This window comes from Apodemus sylvaticus, chromosome 3 (assembly GCF_947179515.1).
Source record: "Apodemus sylvaticus chromosome 3, mApoSyl1.1, whole genome shotgun sequence".
In the NCBI taxonomy this organism is placed as follows: domain Eukaryota; kingdom Metazoa; phylum Chordata; class Mammalia; order Rodentia; family Muridae; genus Apodemus; species Apodemus sylvaticus.
The window spans coordinates 70,970,028-70,976,027 of NC_067474.1; the positions used below are offsets into that span (position 1 = coordinate 70,970,028).

The 6,000-nt window shown below is 54.6% G+C and overlaps 1 protein-coding gene across 2 annotated transcripts in view; it reads right to left on the minus strand.

Moving 5' to 3' along the window:
- The window catches only part of Ptpn3 (protein tyrosine phosphatase non-receptor type 3), a 109,247-nt gene extending 104,539 nt beyond the window's left edge, over positions 1-4,708 (minus strand). Inside the window, exon 1 of one of the 2 annotated variants that reach the window (XM_052176527.1) lies at positions 4,453-4,708. The gene's annotated coding sequence lies outside the window, so the exon portion shown is untranslated. Of the gene's footprint in view, positions 1-4,140; positions 4,216-4,452 lie in introns of those variants that run through there. The other variant, XM_052176528.1, reaches the window with a different exon arrangement.
- Positions 4,709-6,000: the final 1,292 nt, after the last annotated feature.

Here is a 6,000-nt window from a genome sequence, read left to right on the forward strand (position 1 = left end):
ACCACTGAGGGAGACACACAGGGCGGACAAGCTCAGCCCTCACCTGCCTTCCAAACAGCCTTCTTGGGGAGGCAATATGGCCAGACTGTGGCTGTGAGGACTCAGGCAGCATCCAGTGGCCAGTAAAGACCATACTAATTTGGAATAAGAGACACAGAGAGGCATCTCTGGAACAAGGTGCTCCAATGCAGAGGAAAGAAAGAAAATCCAGCAGTTAGCTCTACACAGAGTGAGGCCTGCCTTACTCAGCAACTAGAGAGCACCCCAATTACTCTGAATGCCAACTACCCTGGAGGCATAATGCAGGCGCTAAGTCGTACCCTTCCCTGTGTATTTCCCGACAGCCGGTATTTCCCGACAGCAGTCCTTGCAGCTTAATAAGGACCTTTGACTTGACAGGACCTAGAATCACTCACACAGGAGGCAAGCCTGACTGTCAGCCATTTTCTAGATAGGTTAAATTAAGGTGGGGAGACCATTCACAATGTGGGTGGTAGCATCCCCTGATCCCGGGCCCAGACTACACAAAAGAGAGAAGACAGCAGAGGTGTGCAGTCGCTTCTCCCTGCTTCCTGACTGTGTAATCCAACCTGACCAAATAACTGAAGCCCTTGCAGTGAAGACGACTTTCCAGTCCTACTCTATGGGAACCAAAATAACCCCTTCCTCTTTAAACTGCCTTTGTCACAGCAATAAGAAAAGTTACACAGCATGGCTGCCATCACTGGCATCTAACTGGATCCTCCTTCAAATCACTCAGGAGACAGATGGGTGGATAGACGCACATACGCACGTGCACATGGCCGCTGCGATCCCACCGTGCAGCCTGTCACAGCCCAGTGCATCTTCTAGCTCGGCAGTGTCTTCTAGAAGTCTCTAGGCCTGACACATATTAGAGATTTCACATTAAAAAAATCCGCATGGCCGGACAGTGGTGACACACACCTTTAATCCCAGCACTTAGGAGGCAGAGGCAGGCAGATTTCTGAGTTCGAGGCCAGCCAGCCTGGTCTACAGCGTGAGTTCCAGGACAGCCAGGGCTGTACAGAGAAACCCTGTCTCGAAGAGAAAAAAAAAAATCTGCATTTGCTATTGGATCTGTGCTTAGGAGGGCCTTGAAATAACCAGGTAACTTGGAGGTAGAGGTGGCTTCAGGTGCAGAAACTCTAGAAATAAATGCAAGACTTCTGGATTTCAGGCGGGGGACTACAAAGAGCTTCACTGAGTCTCCTCTGCCAAAAGTTAGGAGACCTCTGTGAGATCAGAGCCTGAGATCACTGGACCTGGACAAGAGCGATGTGGACATGACCCAGTCCTTCCTCAGCTGCAGCCTGGGGGAAAGGCACCAGAGAATCGGTGCCCACACCCACTAGCTGAGCCAGGCTAGGGTACCACCAGCACTCCAGCCTGTCCGAGCCTGAGGAGAGAAAAAGGCTTTGCTTTCCAGGAATTGACTGATGTAGGAAGGTGAGCCCTGTAATTACGGTCAAGAGGGGGACCACAAGTCACCGATCCCTTCCCAACATACCAGTCCCTGGGAACTGAAAGGAAAGAGTCTTCGGGCTCCTCCAGCAAGCTACACCTATTCTAGAAAACAGTGCTCCTTGCACCCACACACCTGTATGTGGCTTACACGGCCACAGTGAGTCCTCTTACCTCTGGTCTCACTCTTTGCCAGCTCACATATGTGTGGTATGTGTTGGGGGGGAGGGCACGACACTGTAATTAAACTTCCAGGTCACAGCCAACAAAAACTGAGAGCAATTGCCAGCCCACAACTGAGACCAATGACCAACCTACAACCTCGATTTCTTCCTGGGATAAGGTCTGTCTATGACCTTGTCTTGCTGACAGGGAGTTGAGACCTCCGCAAACATATTAAAAGCTAACATACCTTTGCTCTGAGATCAGGTAAAGTGAGGGCTTCGAGCTGAGATCTTGCTAAGCCGGGAGTCCAGAGCCACACTAAGGCCCATCCCAGATCTGGTCTGAGCTGTATGGGAGATACCCTGGATTCCAGGTTGGGGGGGGGGGTCCCTCGGCTTATTCACCATGCTTACCTACCCACAGTCCCACACCTGCCACACAGAAACATTTGCTCACAGACACCACACCTCAGCTCTTCTAAATGCCCTCGGTAACCTCCAGTCTGCCACTCAGGTCTAATTTGCATACACCAGTCTGTGGAGGAGACAAATCACCAGGGACAGCACAGATCAATAGAGAGTATTAGGCATGTCTTATTCTATTCTAATTCTCTGCAGACTGGTATTCCATTAACTGTATGCTGGGATTTATGAGAGCGCTCATATACTAGAATATTTAACTAGAATGGCCTACTCTCAGTCAGAAAATAGCTTACCATTGTTAATTTTCAACTAGACAATCTCAGGAAGGCTTCCAGTTTCCAATACAGTCTAGATCTTGATTTAATCATCAGGAAAGACATCTGTGTCAGGTCTTTCTACACCACAAATGGCAGTCTTATCCAGAAGGAAAAGCTCTGACCCCAGAACCAGAAGCCTCGGTTTCCTCCATCCCAGTCAGGCCCAGAATGGTACAGTCGCCTGCTCACAGCCTCAATTTCTTCCTCTATAAAATGGGAGTGACACTTAGTCTTAGAGGGAGACCTGTAAAACTGAAGTGAGATCATCCGTATACCCAGCACAGCTCTGCAAGGTTATCATAAAAAACCTCTAGATGAAATCCTCAGTTAGCCCAGGTTACACAGAAAGCAGAGGCTATCTCAGTTAATTCTACTAAAAGAAAAATGAGGGGATGGGGGTGGGGAGGCATTTCAACCCAGACCCTATCTAGAGGCATTCCTGGAAGGCACGGTTGGAAGCGGGCGCAGAGACTACGGAGGCTGTTCGGCACTCTATAATGCCACAAAGAACTAAGGAACCCGTTGGGAGATGCCAACAGACCCCGATCCAAGAACATAGGGTTAAGCCCGAGAGTTCAGCAGCTCAGGCATCTTTTCCCCAAGCAGGCTTTCCAATTCATCCGCTTCGACATTTGAAAGACGGATCATCTTGCAAAAATAGTTCTTTCTGTAAGTGAGGCCCCCGAGTGTCAACTTCTGGAGTTTCTGAGCTCACAGACTTCCATTAAACAAGAGGCCTTCAGCTCACCACCGCTCTGTTGAGCTGCTTTTTTCAAAGCCTCAGCAGACGTTCTCCTGGGCACAAACACAGACCCATAAAATGACTGCCTAATTCTACCTTCCTGACGAAATGGGAGCCACGAGGGTCTCTAACTGAATTAAAATCACATCACGCCAACTGCTCGCTTGCTTTGTGCTGGGCACGGAGCCAAACACCTCCACACCATTTATCCTACTTAATCCACCACCAACCAGGCGAGGTGGGCATTATTGCTGCCTGCGTGCAGGGGAGGAAATGGAAGATCAGAGAGGTTAAACAACTAGTCCAAGGTCACCAGCTGGCCAAGGGGAAGAGCCCAACTTGAACCTAGGTCTCGCGTTTCCCAACCACAAGTTCCCTGTACCTTCACGGAACCCAGGTGTCAAGTTATCTTAACTTCTCATGAATTTTTAAAGGCAACCCTCAAGTTCGTAATAAGTTTGGGAGGCGGGGGTTTCCGGGGCGCGCTCTCTCCCCGCACAAGCAGCAGTGTCACCGCAAGTTAACAGAGAAGCCACCCCGGTCGCCTGCAGAACGGGGCGGATTGGTTTGGCACTGGAGTTTGTGCCAGGCCCAGGAAATGCCATCTTTGCAATCTGGAGGCAAATTCGCCCCGGGTGGCTGAGCCTCGGGGACCGCAGAGAGCTGGATCCCCACAGCCGTGCGCCCCCTCTGCCGGGCTGCGGATACCTCGGCGGCGAGCCCAGGGCTCGGCCAGACTTGAGCGCACGCCCACGCCCGCGCCGCGGCGTCCAGAACGCCCAGCCTTTTGCCGCCCACTCCCGCGCCCCGCCCCAGCCCAGCCAGGTGATCCGGGCCTGCGCCCCCCGGATGCCCGACGTGGCGCGGGGACCTGGGGCTTCCAGCCCTCCCGCTAGTCCTCCCGCGTGTCCGCCGAGCCCCGGACCGGGTGGGGGTGGGGTAAGCCCCGTGTGTCCGCGATCGCAGCAGTCCGCGCTCCGACCCTCCCCGCGGAGGACCCTGTCTCCCATACCTTGAGCATCCGGGGGCGCGGGGCGCCCAGGTAGGTCGCGCGGGCGGGCGGCACGGAAGCTCGCTCGCGCCGCGACCTGGCCGCCGTCTGAGCATGCCCAGTGCAGCCCGCGGGCGGCTCCCGCCGGCCCGGCTGTGGCCGCGACGGGCCCGCGCGCGGGGCGGGGGACCCGGGACAGGGGCGGGCCCGGGGCAAACCCGTGGGACGCTGCCACAGGGCTCCGTGGACCACCTGCCGAACTCCCGCAGACCTCCGAGGCCCCTGGCTCACGCACGCAGCCATTCGTGTCTTTAGCATTTATTGAACACCTACTGTGTGCCTGGCTTTCCCGGATTGCATGCCTAGGAATGGCAAGGGCTTGACGCTCAACGAATCTGAAATGACAGCGAGCCTTGCACGGTGGCTCCGTGGCTGAGTTGGGGGTCGCGCTGACTCCAGTGGCTCCGTGGCTGAGTCGGGGGTCGCAAGGCTCCTTTGCTGGTCCTAGGACACTAGGCAGGTTAGCCCTTCCCCAAGCCTGCAGGGCCCCTAGTGGCGGGCGTTCCAGCCGGCCTCTTCCGCCTCCTCCCACACCTGCCTTCCTGCGCTCCGACTGCACCTTCCTCCCTATCACACCCGGTGAACTTGACCCGCCTCGAGACGTTTGCATTGCCTTTCCCTCGGGGTAGGACGTCTTTTCCCCTGCTTTGCTGGTGCCCTGAGCCCTCTCGCCGTTCAGGTACCTTTCGTTGGAGAGACCTTTCTGGCTACCTTTCTAAATTAACCCTGACCTCTTGCTCCCTCTCCAAGTCCATTATCGCATCCCGAACATATATCGCTTATCCATTCAGCAGTTACTTACGTTCTTCACACTTAATATATAGACAAAATTTCTGTCCCTTGTTGGGAGTTTGGAAGGGAGTTTCTCGCAACAAACAACAGGTCCGTAAACAACGTAGTGTATTAGGTGATAAATTCTTAAGAACTGGGGTGAGGAGCCGGGCAAGAAAGCTAGGGGGTGGCCCGGTGAGAGCAGGTGGAACAACCAGATCAGGTGACAAATACCATTCAGTCACGCAGCTAAATGAGGAAGCTTTCTTGGGACGAAATAGCTGGAGCAAAACCGAGCGCAAGCGTTGTGCCAGTGAAACGGAAAGGCGAGCAGAGGGGCAGCTGGAGTCGGTTACCGGCTGTCTCTCTAGACTTAGATTCCCCCTTCAGGAGTACCTCCCCTCAGTGTCACTCGGTAGCTCCGCCTCTCCAGAGACCCAGCCTCTAAACGTCGCTGGGCTTCCAGTAAGAACTAAAAACGTTTTGTTGAATGAATATGTTAACAAAAGGTTGGCGAGATGGTTAGGATGCTAGGGTCGGACCTGGGTGCTAAAAGTCCCGAGAACCTTTTGTTCCCATGTCAACATGAGACCCTCAGCCGTGCCTGACTTCCTGGCTTAGCTCCCGGTCCCAAGGTAGTGCACCGCTGCGGGCGCCGTCTGAACGTCGCGTCCGGGGAATTCCGACCGAGCCTGGAGTCCTAGGGGCTGCACTGTCCTGGCCCCGCCTAGGATCGCACGCAAAACCTGGAGCTCCGGCGCCAGGGCAACACTATTCGGACTGGCGGGGAGAACACTGGGCATGCTCGGAGCCTAGGGAGCCCAGCGTCCGGAAGGAAGAACCCCCTAGAGGGACTGACTAGCCTGCCCACGGAGTCCCACCTGGCCATCAGTGTTCCATCTCCCGGCAGGGAGTGCTGGGTCACCCTCCTCCCCCAAGCGTGGTAGGAAGACTTGGAACTCAGAGACAGCTGACTGCACACGGTGTCCTCTACCAGCTGCTGTGTGATCTGCTTCCAGCGACTTGCGCTCTCTGTGCCCTAAATAATAC